The 16,592-nt window shown below is 48.8% G+C and overlaps 1 long non-coding RNA gene across 2 annotated transcripts in view; it reads left to right on the forward strand.

Annotated features, from left to right (window-relative positions):
* The window catches only part of LOC146174976 (uncharacterized), a 91,060-nt gene extending 74,864 nt beyond the window's left edge, over nt 1-16,196 (forward strand). For both annotated transcript variants that reach the window (XR_014701732.1, XR_014701733.1), the window contains 2 exons: nt 5,389-5,448; nt 16,035-16,196. This is a non-coding gene — a long non-coding RNA (uncharacterized LOC146174976). The remainder of the gene's footprint in view (nt 1-5,388; nt 5,449-16,034) is intronic.
* Nucleotides 16,197-16,592: the final 396 nt, after the last annotated feature.

Consider the following 16,592-nt stretch of genomic DNA (forward strand, 5'->3'; position numbering starts at 1 on the left):
AGGAATCGCTTTTTGCAAGTCTTGTCCGAAATCCACCAAAAAACCGTGGCGGAATTTGAAACGGAAGCGTCTGCCATCGAGAAGACATTGGACACCCGGATGCGCCACTACGAGCGACCACTCCAGCCAGACTACTCAAGCCACTACTCCAGCGCATCTTCAAGCGTAGAGAACCTTCGGGATCTCATCCGGGAGATCGTGCGAGAGGAGCTCCGCCGATTGATGCCATCATCGCAACACCCCCAGGTGGCGACGCTCGCGGACATCGTCCGTGAAGAAGTCCAGCAGACGCTGGCGTTCCTCAAGCGACATCTGCTACTGTTTCAGCACAAGAGGCAACAGCGATGAACTACGCTGTTCCGAACCCTCGCCGCTACCGTCCTGTTCCTGAAAGCCGGCCCTTAGCCTCCGCCCGCCATGCCTACCAACAACCCCCAAGCAGCAGGAAGTGCGACGCCGGGAGGACGGCAAACAACCGGAAATTATGCTTCCACTGCGGTGAGGCAAGCCACATTCTGCGCCACTGCCCGTATCGACGAATCGGTCTTCGCTGAATTGCAGTCGACGCTCCACGACCACGCCCAGGTGAACGACCGCAAGAAATCGACAACTATCTGCGTAGCGGTGAGATTGCGTCACCAAGCTGTCGGTTCAGGTCTCCATTGCCATACAGGGCTCGCTTCGCGTCGCCAGGCCCTAGCTACGATGAAAGTGTGCGCGGAAGGTCTCCAAGCCCACGCAGGTGATACTAAATAAAGCAACCTTTGGAAGTGAGGTTGTTCAGCGGCGAAAAGACGAACACCTCCGCCGCCGACTACCACTAACGACGACACAGCCATTTCACCGCCGCTCCACACGACGACATCGACGACAACACGACCAAAGTGCAAGCCGACACCGCCGCCCAGCAAAGTAACAACGGTATGCCCCGGCCATCACCTGAAGAAACGACGGAGCCGAGATCGAACACCAGGAACCACGTGCAATACGAGAACGCGAAAAAGTGACCTTGAAGTTGATGTCGACGGTTGTAGAGCCACTGCCCTAGTAGACACCGGAGCTGGCTATTCAGTCATCAGTGGACGGTTAGCCTCCCATCTCAGGAAAGTTTCAACCGCTTGGGATGAGCCGCTGGTTCGCACCGCAGGTGGCAGCCTGATTACTCTATCGGCACGATGTACTGCCAAAATAACCGTAAATTGGCGTACTCACCCCTCCAGCTTTGGGGTCTTCCAGCACTGCTGGCGGGGTAAGTACATGATTTTAGGCATTCCTAAATGAACATAGGGCTATCATCGAGTTGCGATCCAAGCTCATCAGGCTATCTGCAGACATAGCCATTCCTACTACGATGACTTCGACGCAACACATCGCTCTGAACGTCCTCGATGGAGAATTGACCGTGCCGCCCCAATCAAGCGTCGCAGTCAGCGTAGGTAGCGCGAACATCGAAATCGCTGAAAGCATCGTCGGGTAAAACATCCAATTGCTCTTAGAAGGAGGTGTCGTTATCGCAAGAGGCATCGCGAAATACCGGAGAAGTAAAACTCAGGTGCTGGTAACAAACTTCACCGAAGAATAGCGGCATCTCAACAAGGGCACGACGATCGCTTTTCTCGACTAATTAGCGGACCTCAAAGATGTATTCACCCTCCACGACCAAACGCTGGAAGACGCACCGGAGCGATTCCGTCAGCCCACATTTGACATCATGCCGGCATTGACCCACAGCAGGAAAGACCAGATTCTCAGTCTTCTTCGAAGCTGCGGGGAGTGCTTCTCGTCATCATCGAAGGTACTACAAGGTCCACTGGCCAAGCACCGCATTATAACGGACGAACACGCCCGACCTCAGCACCAAAGCCCCTATCGTGTATCGCCGCGAGAACGCCAGGCCATACGCGATCAAGTTGAGGAAATTCTGCGCGATGACGTAATCCAGCCATCGAAGGGCCCCTGGACGTCACCAGTCGTTTTGGTGAAGACGAAAGACTGCACACTTCGCTTCTACGTTAATTACCGCCGCTTGAATAGCATTACTAAGAAGGATGTCTACCCGTTTCCTCGCATCGATGACACTCTCGACCAGTTCTGAATGCAAGGTACTTCTCATCGATGGGTCTAAATAGCGGATATTGGCAAATTGAGGTCGACGAAAAAGATCGCGAGAAGACCGCATTCATCACACCGGACGGTCTTTTTGAGTTCAAGGTGATGCCATTTGGGCTCTGCTCCGCACCAGCCACATTTCAACGAGTAATGGACACAGTCTAGGCAGGCTTGAAGTGGCAAATTTGTTTGGTATATTTGGACGACGTTGTTGGCTTCTCGTCAAATTGTGAAGACCACCTAAAACGACTGCAGACAGTGCTGGAAGCCATCAAGTCATCGGGACTAACGCTAAAAGCAGAGAAGTGTCACTTCGCTTACGAAGAACTGCGTTTCCTAGGTCACATCGTTAGCAAGGATGGTATTCATCCAGACCCAGAAAAAAACAGCTGCAATCGCACAATTCCTAGCGCCTACCCACAAGAAATCTGTGCGCCGATTCCTTGGGCTGTGCGCTTATTATCGACAATTTGTCAGAAACGTTTTGCGCATGCAGCTTACAAAGGCTGACGTACCTTTTAAATGGGAAGCGCCACAAGTGCTATATGCAGTTTCGCCTTTGACGAACTCAAGCGCCGCCTGCACTGCCCTCCTGTACTTTGCCACTTTGATGAAAACGCCGAGACCGAAATTCACACATACGCAAGCAGTGTAGGCCTAGGAGCCGTTCTCGTCCAGAAGAGTGCCGGAAAGAAAAACGTAATCGCCTACGCTAGCAGGTCCCTCATAAAAGCCGAAGTCAATTACTCGACGACCGAGAAGGAGTGCCTCGCGATCATCTGGGTCACTTCTACGTTTCGTTCATACCTATACGGCCGACCATTCAAGGTGGTAAGCGACCAGCACGCGCTCTGCTGGCAGGCTAATTTGAAAGATCCCTCCAGCCGCCTTGACAGATGGAGCCTACGACTTCAAGAATTCGACTTGACTGTTTATCCCGAGCTCCCGTCGACGCTCCCCCGAAGGACGATGACGCCTTTTTTGGACCGGTAAGCGCCAGTAGTTTCGCAGAACAGCGATCAGACCCTGAGCTGAAAGCGCTAGCCAATTAATTAGAAGGAAAGACCGCTTCCGCTCATGGTGTGTTCAGTCGACATTTATCTTCGTTCGCGTTAAGCAATGGCCTCCTCGTGAAGAACTTCGCACCCAACAGGACTGCGCAACTTCTTGTAGTGCCTAAAAAAATCCGGCAGGAAATTCTGCAGGCGTTGCATGATGAACCCACAGCAGGCTCATCTCGGATTGGCACGCACGTTGGGTCGAATTCAGAAGTACTACTGGCCGTGACTGCCTGCCGAAGTTGCCCACTACGTGAAGACATGTCGTGAGTGCCAACGACGCAAGACGCCGCCTATCAGACCAGCAGGACTACTAAACCGATTCCGCCCCCAGACCTGCCCTTTCAACAAATTGGGATGGATCTCCTCGGCCCTTTTCCAGATTCGGCTATGGGTAGCACTTGGATCATCGTGGCCACTGACTACCTTACCCGTTACGCCGAAGCAAAAGCACTACCAAATGGTACCGCGGCAGAAGTCACCAAATTTTTTGTCGAACAAACTCTTTTACGACACGGCTCCCCAGAAGTGCTCATCACGGACAGGGGAACGGCGCTTACGGCAGAGTTGACGCAAGCCATCCTGGAATACAGTCATACAGGCCATTGACGAACAACTGGGTACCATCCCCAGACCAATGGCCTTACGGAGCGCCTGAACAAAACTATCGCGGACATGATCGCCATGTGCGTCGACGCTGAACACAAGACCTGGGGCGCCATCTTGCCGTACGTGATCTTCGCGTATAATACGGCAGTCCAGGAGACGTCAGAGCGACCCCGATGAAATTTGTGTACGGCAGGGAGCCCACGACAATGCTCGCGCAATGCTGCCGCACGTAACCAACGAGGACAACCTTGACGTCGCCTCCTACCTGCAGCGTGCAGAGGAAGCCCGACGACTAGCACGTCTGGGTATTGAAGACCAACAGCGCACCGACAGCCGACGATACAATTTACGACGACGCCACGCAGAGTACAAACCAGGAGACCAAGTGTGGATTTGGACACAAATTCGCCGTCGCGGACTAAGTAAAAAGTTGTTGCGCCGATACTTTGGGCCGTACAAAATTATTCGCCGCGTCGGACCACTGATCTATGAAGTCATTCCCGACGGAACGTTAGCATCACGACGGCGACGCGCACGCCCAGAAATTGTACATGTACGACTGAAGCCATATTACCCGCGTTAAAGAATCTGTGGTGTTTAAACTTTGCATTGTTTTGGAACATCGAGGCGATGCTTTTATTTTAAGGAGGGAGTAATGCCGCGAAACCATCAAACCTGTATTGTTTTTTAACAGCCGCCGGCATGCGGCCTTATCACTGTGATTCTGGCGCGCGTATCAATTATGTATCACGTGTTAGTTGATTCTCGTTGTCGCGATACGACGCGTTATCATTTTCTTTGTCGCGAAAGATGCGCCGAGATCTGTCTCAAAGATTCCGATCACTTGCTTATGTTGCCACAACGTTCCAGGGTGTACTAGTAGCAGTTTTCGACGTTATCTAGATTGTTCTGAGCAGCCTTTAAATTGAGCGCTGACGAGTGTGACGGGCATTCTTTGTTCGACGATCGACGAGCACCTTTGTTGCTATCGCCGCCGCCGAGTTGCTTAGTTCCTTTGCGGGCGCAAGTCAGCCCAATGAGAGTTAATTTCAGTACCATCAAGCCTGTGTCTTCTTTTGGTGTCAACGGCCTCGTCCCCACTATGTGACAATATGCAGTAAAGTGCGATACGAAGTACAGTAACATCAGGATAAAATTATTGATGTTACGCTTATACAAACACTGTCTTATGGTCGAGGTCACTAAATTCCTCTGTAGATTCGCACAACATAAATTTGTTCTTGCGAATTTGAAACTTGTTTATTCCGAAGAGGTTGCATTTTCCCGGCTGAATAATCCTCAACTTTTCTTCTGTACTCTTTGCAATATAGATATTTGAGCAAAATTTACGCCAAGCACAGGCAATTAGGAAGCTATTATCTCAGTAACACTGCTTGAGGGTGAACCGTTAAGGGCTAACCTTTTAAAACTTTACAAAGAGCCCAATTTCCAAAGAAACTTTGTGTCTCAGCGCTATATTTCACAGATCAATATATTTTGCCAATATTTGAAGATTAAGGCTCAAACATATTGTAAATCGTGTCATAAATGTTGTCTCACCGCCTTTGTTAAACCTTAAATAAAATTAAATGCTGCCATTTATAACTTCCAGGTTTACAGGTATGCAAAATTCCGGCTAACAACGCTACATGTACAAACCTTGGAAAACAAAGTAAGACATTTTTAATACCTGTCTTCCTATTGTAACTTTTTTACTGCAAAAACCGATTGTTAGGCCAAAAACATTTCTTTAACCTCATTTTGTCGTGCGGAGACAAGTGCAATTCATTCAGATAAGATAAATACGCTAGCGAGTTTGTTTTCCCATCTGTTATCATACCACCGCAACACAGCAAAGGACACGACTACGAAACGAGGACACACAACCACTGAACCTCCAAATGAGTTTTATTGGGATACATGCTACATTTATACGATATCTTGACTAAATTACTAAAATTTCATAGCTTGGCGCTTTTTCAAAAACGCTAAGAAAAAAAACCTAAACACATTTTTTGACTGTGTGGAAGGCATGGTGTACTTCATTCTTACGCGTATAGCAAGCAATATGTTGCCCAGATCAATAGGTGCCTGAATGAGCGCCCGAAAAAACATCACAGGTTTTTCTAGACAGGCACATGCAATCTGGCGCATCATCTTCGCCAGTGCAAGATCAAAAACCAAGTTTCAGGGACAGTAAAGCAGTGTGCCCCAGACCTTGACAATTGTTCGTTATCAACAGGCTTGAGGACTATATGTGTGGGTGATCGGGGAGGCTGCCCGTAATATTTCTCTTAGTTCCCCTTCGATGGCTGTAGCAAAGGCACATGTGCTTTTTGACGAAGTGACAAGCTAGAAAATTTGCCTAATGTTTTCGGTAAATGACTAGATAAGTAGCATTTGACCCAATAAATATCAGTTGGAAGTTGAGCACTTTTATATCTTCGTGTCTTAGTCTTGATGTTTGATATTTTGCACTGGCATTAATTATTGCAATGAAACAGTTTACTGCACGCGATGTCTAAGGTCACCCAAATTAAAAATACCTGAAATTTCCTTCTCAAAACTGTGCTGTTTTTGTAGTTTTTGGCTATCACGTCGTTATAATATTGGTATCACAGCATAGCAGTCGGGAACTTTCTGTTGCAAGGTTAGTTGATAAGTTAATTTTGGTATGAAGATGGTTAAGCGAAGAACATAGCAGTGCATGGCCACAGGGTCCAAACAACGGCTGTATGACAGTGTGGAGAGTGCTAACAATTTGAAACGGAAGCATGGCTAACATGAGCGTCATCAGAAAATTGTTAGTTATAGATTAAGGCCAAAGAATATATCTAAAACACAGGGCTATTATGGTGCATTTACAGCGGCTGCTGCGAAATTTGGTTCTCAAGGAGCGCTTCCCAGCAGTATCATAACGCCTGTACAGTTTTCCTAACGTTTCAACGGCATGCGTCAATATCGCACCTAACACGTTCAAGAGTATGCATGTGAAGATCATAATACGTCCGCTATCAACTAACTTTCTATTTTCAGGACGGCATATGCTTTCCTTTGGAACGTTTTTCCGTTTCAAACCTGTATTTCTCCTCTTGAAAAAAAAAAATCATGTGCGCGCCTGTACAAAGGTCCATTAGTCTATAATGCTTTAGGTAGAAAGCAGTAAAGAAGTAGATAGCAAATCTGATCACAATTTTTGCTTAGCCATTAAGAGATGCAACAGAAATTGCATTTTGCATTAAATTTACCACCTAGGGAGTGGGTTTTATTTTAATGGAGCTGTATTAATTGCCCTTCTATTGATTCACATCTGCGAAAAGAGTAAGCATTTAACGCGGCTCTGCTGTGCTTGAAGGTAAAAAATATTTAATAGAGAAAAATGCTGAGAGAATTGAGACTGATAAATCGCATGCAGAGCTATCAAAGGTAATTAATAAATGCAGAGTGTCCCCCATAAGGAGGTATAAGAAGGAGAATATCAAGAATGCTCTGAAGAACGCAGCAGCCTTAAAGCCGTGAAGAATTTAGGCATATGCAAATTCTAGTTTATGCTCTAAATGACAAGGCGAGCAGCGTCATCACCAATATGCACATAATTTTCAGTCGCCGAGACGTTCTATATCTATATATAAACTATCGGAAGTATTCTGGGCAATAATGAGATAAGCAGTAGAGAAGAGCAATGAGACATTCCACCAGAAACGAAGGACCAGTTCAAGAAATGTTTAAAAGCTATGAAAAAGAGGAAAACAGCTTTAGAAGATTAGGTAATTGCGGATTTGTTGAGAGGCGGGGGATTTCGATCTTGAAAAACTAGCCTTCTTGTAGTCGCAAATCCTGGGGAGATCAAATTTATCCGAATCACAATAAACGTTAGCCTTACCTTAAATATAAAATCATGCCAAGGATGTAAAAAATTACAGGCTGATCCTCTTACTATCTGTTATGCACAAGGTATTTATAAAGGCAGTCGCTAATAGAAACAGGGCCACCTTACCATAAAAAGAAGGGATTAAGTAGGCGTTCTCATAGATGGCTCTATAACCAGTCATACCCATATCATCGACGCGGAGATAAAAAAATGCTGAGATTATTAACTAGCCGCTATACACTATATTCCATAATTGCGAAGAGAATTAACTCTAGTTAATAACATTCTTCTGGAGTTCGAGAGCGAAGGGGCATGGGCAGGGCATGCAGACGAAGAGCGGATAAGCGATGGTTGCGAAGGGTAGCTAATTGTATTCCAAATAAAGGAAAGCGTAGCAGTAGGCGGCAGAACGTCGCATGCGCAGATGAAATTAAGAAGTTCACATGGGACTAGTGATGGTCGCTAGCACAAGACTGTGTTAATTGGAGGAATATGGGAGGAGCATTCACCAACATATATAACATTCGGCTGATTATGGTGAAGATGATGATGATTACGACGTACATGGTTCAAATAATCTTCAGCAGAAATGACCAGTGAACGGTTCTGCACGTTACTTTATATCTCACCCTTAAGACCCCCAAGTTTTGGTTTGAGTAAAATTTTGACCAGCTTAAATCTAATGTGCGCAGTGGCGAGTTGTATATTTTTGGCGGTCCACCTTTAAATTATGGCCTTCTGGAGCCCCACAATTATATGCTCAAACATCGTGGTTAAAATTATTCAATGGTGCGAATAAATATTTTGAACTCCAGCCTAGAATATATATGAGTCTTTCTAGGCTGTGGGTTTCAAGTTGTTCGTTAATTTGGTAATATGAATGTGAACCGAAATTGTGGCTTTTGAAGATGCTTGGTAATGAAATATGCTATTATTGCGCTGTATACAGCTCTCAAAATGTAATTGTTTACTATAGCGAGAGGCTGGAAAGCAGTGATATCAATATAATAATTTCAAGACACAAAAAGGAAAAAACTGCTGGCTATATTGCAATTTCTAAGAGCCCATAAATGTCCTACGTATATCTAACGAGATAATATACATAGTGGGGGTCCGCTCCACGTACCTTTAAAGGCAGCGGCGCGACAGCCACATTTGAAGAGCACGCCGCTTCCGGGCAAGCCTTTCCTCAACTGCCCAGGGGAAACCGGTCCCCGATCGGTCCCCGCTCGCACCCCATAAAAACATAAAACGAGGCTCGCCGGCGTCTCGCTCTCTCTTCGTATACTCTTCTATTCACTCTGATTGCCGGCTGGCCGCAGCCTGGCTGCTCTCCCGACGATGACCACTGACCCCCCGCCTCTACATGGATTGACAGCGGGATAAAGATGTTTCTTCCATGGCCCGCTCTGTCTAAGTGTCTTGCATCTACCTCGGGGAGAGGAGTCGCCCACAAAATTGCATCAAGCTGAGGCTGAATTAGCACCCACGTGGAAGATTTCTCAGCCGACGTGGGAGCGCACGGCAAGGCTCACGACGGACCGGTCCTTTGTATGATAGGCGCGACGCCATTTTGGCTTTAGGCTTACAGTGTGTGTGCAGGAGGCGGAATGTAGTATAGTGGTGTTTGAACAGTGTTTTTATTTATTTTTTTTTCGGTTATGTGTGTGTTGTTTAGTGTCGGGTGATTTGTGTTTGAATTTCTTTTTTTTTTTGCATATGCTAGTTTTACGAAGTGCTGTCGCCGCCATTAGCCTTTGCACCTAGCCTCATGTCGCGGGCTAAATGGTATTCGTGCGCGTGAAGCTGTTCTGCGCCTCCCGGCCGCCCTTAGTTGATGAGTGGGAATGTCGCTGAGAAAAGACGTGGCAGATAAGACCGCCGCTTCGGATGCCGGTGCATCCGGGAGAGAGGCAAGCGACGCGGCATAGCCCGCACAGGTTCTTGATACAGCCACTCGTATGCAGCACATGAGTCTGTATTAGCCCGTCAGCTCGCTTCGGTAGCTAGCGCCAACCAAGCCGTAGCTGCGGCGACAGTCTCGCGTCCGCGGATAAATGTAGATGCTCCGTTCTTTTCAAGCAACACAGACGTGTAGACAGTCCACGAGTTCTTACAAGAACTCGATGATTATCAGACGGCACTGGGTTCACCAGACGATGTGGTTCTGGCGCAGGTAATCCCCGTGGCACTTGTTGAGAGCGCGGCGCGATGGAAACGCTACCAGCCGGCCTTCCAGTCGATGGCAGACTTCACAAATCGCTTCCGCGCTGAGTTCTTACCGCCCGATTATGAGCGCTGGATGCTTGAATAGCTCGCGTTGCGCATACAGCACCCAGAGGAGAGCCTCCTTGAGTATATACGCTGAATGCAGGAGGTCTAAAAGAGGGCAGATACCGCGGCAATCTATCTTGGTCAGGACGCGCGCGCGATCAGGCAGTGCCATCCTCGCTTCAAGCCGTATTTGCGAGGACGATGTTTTGCAAACCTCGAGGTCTTAGCACAGTAAGCGAAGATAGTGGAGGCCGATTTTGTCGCTGACTTGCGAGCCACCCCCCAGGCAAACCGAATCGCTAGAGCCGCGATGCGCCTGGCCGGAGGCCAAGACTCCGCGCCGCGTGCCAGAGGCGCTGACGTAATGACGGTAGGGCAGAAAAGGCCAGCGGAAGGCTGCACTATTCCTCGCGCTCTTGACTCCTACGCGTTCGAGCCGCGGCGTCCGCGTAGGTGCGTATAGAGGAGAAAGACGTGCTCAACCGCTTCGTGGAACGCGGAATCCCCCGGTCGCCCGGCAGGTGAACGACCGGCTTTGCTGCATTTGCAACCAGCCGGGCCCCGTGGCACGCGAGTGTCAAGTAAGGAGTATGCAGGGAGAAGCGGTCCACCGGCGGCGAGAATTGGTAGTTCCAGGCTGTCGCCGTCAGCGGGATAATGTAGTAGCCACGGCGCAAATTGGGAAGGACATTCCCACGCCGCGTCACGGGGCGACCGCACCGGCCGCGCAGAGGCTTTCGTTCCTCTCGCCTGTAGAGCGAAAGGAGTGTGTCGCGCTCAAGCCCTTTTATGCTATTGAGGTTAGCTGGTCAAAGCTACTCTGCACTTGTTGACACGGGCTCAACGCTACCACTGGCCGGTTACGATGTGTTTGAGGCCTGCCGTAGATGTAATATCCGTGTCAGGCCCGTCAAAACCCCTTCGAACGTAGCAGCCGGGACGGCAAAAGCGGAGAGAGAAATTTGTCTCGTGGTTCTCTCCGATGGCAGAGCGCGGAGGCATCGCGTCTATCTGCCCACCTTAGCCATACCAGGTATTCAAGGAAGCAATTTCCTTTCGAGCGAAGGCATTGTGATTGGCAAGGAGGAGAACGGCTATCTTAACAGCCCCTTCACCCCCTTATTCCCTTTATTAGTGCTCTGAGGCAGGAATATGCCGCTCAGCGGGAGAGCGTCCACGCTTCTGTGGCAGACGGCTCCCCCACGACGATGAAAAGTAGCCCATTAGAAGCAATTATCGAGTCTCTCACGAGACGGTAGTCAGCGCTGATCTTTACTCTCGTTTCCTGATTGCTTCACAGAGAAACCGGGCAGAACCGACGTGCTTCAGCACGAGATTGAAACGAGTGATGTTCGCCCTTTTAGGTGCAACCCGCGGTCATCATGCGCGCATAAGAGAGAGATTCTCGACAGCGCCCTTGACGAAATGATTGATACCGGCGCGATGAGACCCTCCCAAAAACCTTGGGCGTCCCCTTGTGTTCTATTGCCAAAGAAATATGTTTAGGTCAGGCTGTGTGTTGATTATCGAAAACTCAACTCACGGACTCCTACGGTTGCGTACCCTTTCCAGTCGATCGAGGCTGTAATGTACGCGTTAGGGAATGCAAGGTCTTGGATGAAAGCAGAGAGTACCTGCAGTTTGAGGGGGCAGAAAGGGCCATTCAGAAAACCTCATTTACCTGCCAACACGGGCTCTTGGAATTTACTCGGCTCCCGTTTGGTTTGTCTAATTCCTTGAGCACGTTCATGCGATTGGCGGACATCGATCTGGGCGATCCAAGGTTCAACTGCGCGATTGCGTACCTCGACGACGTCGTGATATTCTTAGTCGCTCGAAGAGCACGTAATTCACCTGAATTGAGTTCTTGAAAGAATGAGACGTGCGGGTCTAGTGATAAACCCAACAACAGTGCAGTTGCCATCAAGAGAGGGAACCTATGGGATTTGTGTTTGATGACGGCACTTTGAGACCGAATGATGACAAACTGTAGGCAATTCTGAACTACCCCTGTCCCAACGCTATTTTTGTGGACATGTGTTACCAATAAGCTCAAAGTACCACCTCAGCTGAATAAATTGTTGCGGAAAGGCTGGAAGTGTGTCTGGGTCAAGGAACAGAACGGCGCATTTGCTTCCTTGTCTCACGCGAAAGCGAGTACCGCTAGTTTGCGCCTCCCCGACCTGAACAAGCGGTTTCTCTCTCAGACAGATGCGAGTGATGCTGGTGTTGGAGCTGTTTTGTTGCAATAACACGAGGGCAAGCTGCGTCCTGTCGCGTTCGCTAGCCGCGCTACTCGGTGACCGAAAACGAATGCCTGACGATAATGTTCTCGTTGTAAAAGTTCGTAATGTACCTAGACGGAGCGGTTTTCGCAGTGCAGACAGATCATCAGGCACTTTCGTAGTTAAAGAGGCTGGAAAACCCCACAGGCAGACTCGCGAGATGGGCGCTGACGTTGCAACGTTACGCGTACACCATTTAGTACCACCGGGTCCGCATGAATAAGATGGCTGATGCTTTATCGCGCGCGCCGTGAAAGCCTCCCTGAAGCGCATCGAGGCGCAGTCCAGCATTGCTGAAAGCGGCGTCGTCGCTGTTGGAGAGGAGGAAAGGGCGGATGCGTGTGTCGCTCCCTTTAGTTAAAGAGAAAAAGGAGGCGGACAGAGTTCCTGCGCTGTGCTGCGAGAGAGAGAAGGCGCAGCAGCTAGTGGCTGCCACTGCTCGCCTGCCAAGAAGCGAGGCAGGGTGTAATCTATTTTGGGGAGAAGCGGGAAGTAAGGAAGAGCCGATTGAGGTACAGAAAGTAGAGGGTCTATGCCAACGGGGGCTGACAGAGCTTGCAGGTAGTGCAGCGTGCACCGCGAACGCTAAGGGCAAGTACGACGCCTACCTGCTGGGCCATGATGGCTTAATGCTCCGCTGCATCTCCCAACTTGACGAGGAAGGGGGAATTGCATTCCCTTTCCGAGTCGTGGTCACGGGAAAGTTGCGGAAACAATTCCGCTGGTACTTATATGACTCAGCGCTGGCAGGCCATGGCAGCGGGAGTAAGACTTACGGCAAGTTATGCAGTGTCGCCACCTGGCCAAGTATGAGAAAGGATGCGCTGGGTTACGCCCGTACATGCCCTTTTCACCAGGTAGCCAAGTGTCTGGCGGCGAAGCCCGCTGGCATGATGAAGCCGGTAGTTGCAACTATCTGTGGCATGTGGTCGCGTGCGATATTGTCACGTAGTGGTGACAAGGCCGTACACGCCAAAAGAAGACAGGCGTAATGGTACTGAAATAACTCTTTATTGGGGCTGAGTTGCGCCCGCAAAAGAACTAAGCAACTCGGCGGCGGCGATAGCAACAAACGTGCTCGTCGGTCGTCGAACAAAGAATGCTCGTCACACTCGTCAACGCTCAATTTAAAGGCAGCTCAGAACAATCTGGATGACGTCGCAAACAGCTACCAGCACGGGCTGGAACATTGTGGAAGGACACACAAGTGGCCGGAATCTTTGAGATAGATCTCGGTGCATCTTTTGCTACAACGAAACAGATAAAGATGTGACTAGCGACATGGAGCATTAACAAACAAAGATTACGGAACTGATAAGCGATCCAGAATCAGAGTGATAAGCCTTTATGCCGGCGGCTGTTAAAAAGTAGCAAATACAGTTTTGAAGTTTTCGCGGCAATAGCATGTGACCCTTCCCTCGCTCTGCACGCGGGAACCAATATATCTTGGTAATAAGGGACCACTATTCCAAGTGGGCTGAGGTAGTCTCCCTCAAGAAGCTTGTGTAGGAGCGGGTTTGGGAGAAACTGTTGGAGACATTTACTCGATTCTGTTTCCCTTTCGACCTGATTGCAGACACTGCCTTATATTTCACAAGCAAATCTTTGTGGAATCCTGTCGGGCGCTTCAAATCCGCCACAGGAAAACAAGTCGCTATCCCGCTCAGAGCAAGATAACCGAGAGAGTGAATCGGAATGTTAAGAGTATGCTGGTCGCGAAGACCGAGCAGCAGAGAGATTGGGACGCGCGGCTGTCCGAACTGGCGTTCGCCACCACAACAACCGTGAACAGGTCGGTGGGTATGTCACCAGCTTACTTGAATTTCGGGGAAGAGATCTCTATTCCGCTAGAGATTGCCCTATTTGATGCGGCGGGGCCTGCGCCCCCTCCGCCTACGCCGTACGCGGCAAAGCTTCGCGAGCGCCTTGCGGCAGCGTAGCGTGCGGCTTGTGAAAACCTCGATGTCGCGAACATGGAGCAGGTGGATCCGTACAAAAACGGTTGTTGTCACGTTATTTTCAACACGGGCGCCATGGAACTCAAAAGAACGCACCCGCTTAGCAACGCAGCGCGTGATTTCACCGCGTGGCTGCGTACAAGCGGGTTCGACCATTCGAAGTTACGGCACGGGCTACACCGCTCACCAACCATCCGGGTTGTTAACGAGCAGTGGAACCGCCGGTCCGGTGCACGTCGCAGACTAGAAGGCTTACCACCTTCACGAAGACGATAACTGCGAAGCGGTGGAAGCTCAATGTTATGCAGCGATCTCCCCCAATGTAAGGCGTACAAGTAGCAACCCGGTTCGCAACCGACGCTATAACCTTAGAGCAAAGTAGTGCACTTCTTCTAACGTCTTTACTTCTTTCAGATAGGATTCTGATAAGATTTTGCAAATGCCAGAGGTACACCGTCGCTTTAGCGGGAAACCGCACCCGGCGCATGGTTCAAGGAGGGGCCACTTAAACGGGGGGCTCGACATTGACATAGCCTGGCTGCTGCCGCACCCCGGGTCGGACGCTGAGGAATGGGGGAGATGTGGGGGCCCGCCCCACTGACATTTAAAGGCAGCGGCACGAAAGCCACATTTGAGCGCGCTCCGTTTTCCGGCAGCCCCTTCCATCAACTACCCAGGGGAAACCGGTCCCCGATCGGTCCCTGCTCGCACCCCATAAAATAAGGCGTGCTGGCGTCTCGATTCCCTCTTCGTACTTTTCTCTTCACTCTTGGATATCGCGCTGGCTGCTGCCTGGCTGCTCGCCCGACGACGACCCCTTACCCCTGAATCTGCATGGACAGACCGTGAGATAAAGAAGTTTCTTCCACGGCCCGCTTTGTGTGTGTCGTGCCACTACCTCGGGCTAAGGAATCGCCCATAACATATATACCACCAATGTGAAATAGGCGGTTAACGCTAGAAATCAATGAGGCGCGCACATAGCATAGCTTGCAGTCCCGTGCTTGCTTTCCCATGGCATCCTCATTAAATTTCTCAAACACATAGCTGAATACGCTTTCATCTCAGTAGCAGTATGTTTTTACGATTTGTGCAAAACAGCAACAATTTTCACACAAAAATATTCCACAAACTTCACACTACATGTCATGACCATGGCCATTTCTTTTTCTTGATTTGCACTAGAATGTTAACTTGAGTTATTTCTCTGACCCCCTCTGCACGCTTCCTATCTGTTGATGTTACCCCTACCATATTTCGTTCCATAGCCCTATGGGCGGATTTTCTTTTTTTTTAGTTCCTCAGTTTGTTGCTTTCAGTAAGCTGGTAATTATTGATACCAAATATATGGGCATTATAGTGGTAGTCAATGTCTACAATATAGCAATTTACTGAACCTGTATAGTACATTTATTGCTAAATTTAATGGTCTGGTCAATAAGCACAACTTATGTATATTGAATGAAATATGAACAGGACATGTAACTCGAAGAAAGGATAACTTATCGTCGCATAGGGTAACAAACTGGATTTCAAGGGAAGGAAAGCGTAGCTGATGGCTGAACAAAGTTATGTGGGCGGATGAGGTTAAGAAGTTCGCAGGTGTCAAGTGGATGCAGCTAGCACAGGACCGAGCTAATTGGAGGAATACTGAAGAGGCCTTTGCCTTGCAGAGGGTATAGTCATGCTGCTGATGATGGTGTTGTTGATACGTTTCTTCAGATATTTTTTTGTTCACATGGTAAAAAGCCCACCTTTTGAAGACAATGCGAAGGTCCAAATTTTTGTAACACCTAGTTTTTAAATATGCGTTATCTATTTCGATGTGTTGTGAGTGAACCTAATTTACTTCTCTCCATTATATTTGCAGTGTGCAAATGTCCGAAAAGAATGGGTAGAATGGGCTATACACAAGAACTGCGCTGGTTTTACAATAAAAGGGGAGAATGCGAAGATTTCATATGGTTCGGAAACGGAGGCAACTGCAACAACTTCAAGACAGTGACGGATTGCTACAGAGCATGCAAATAGCAAGAAGTATGAAATAAAATTTCATATTGTTTACTGTAGGTCTCTTTTCGTGAATTGCCACGATTGCATATTGGTAAAACTAGGTGCAAGTGCAACATTATGCACATCATAGAGATGCCACAGTGTGCCGACGTCGTTGAGAGAATGCACTTGCACCGAGTTTTGCCTATATGCAGTACTGCAGCTAAAATTTGACCGGTTTGAAATTCACACCTTTACTCAAATAGCTTATAACGCAATTAAGACAGGTTACAATAATATTGTCTCACGTTGAGAGAGGCCGAGCGGAATGGCGGAACATAGCGCTGCAGTTTAGTCCCTACCAACTAGCATATCCCGGCCGGTTGTCTGATTCAAATGTGCCTACCTTTTACACCAACGGCGACACCGATAAGCC

Source organism: Amblyomma maculatum, chromosome 11 (genome assembly GCF_055883805.1).
Source record: "Amblyomma maculatum isolate TAMU_Amacu chromosome 11, ASM5588380v1, whole genome shotgun sequence".
NCBI lineage: Eukaryota > Metazoa > Arthropoda > Arachnida > Ixodida > Ixodidae > Amblyomma > Amblyomma maculatum.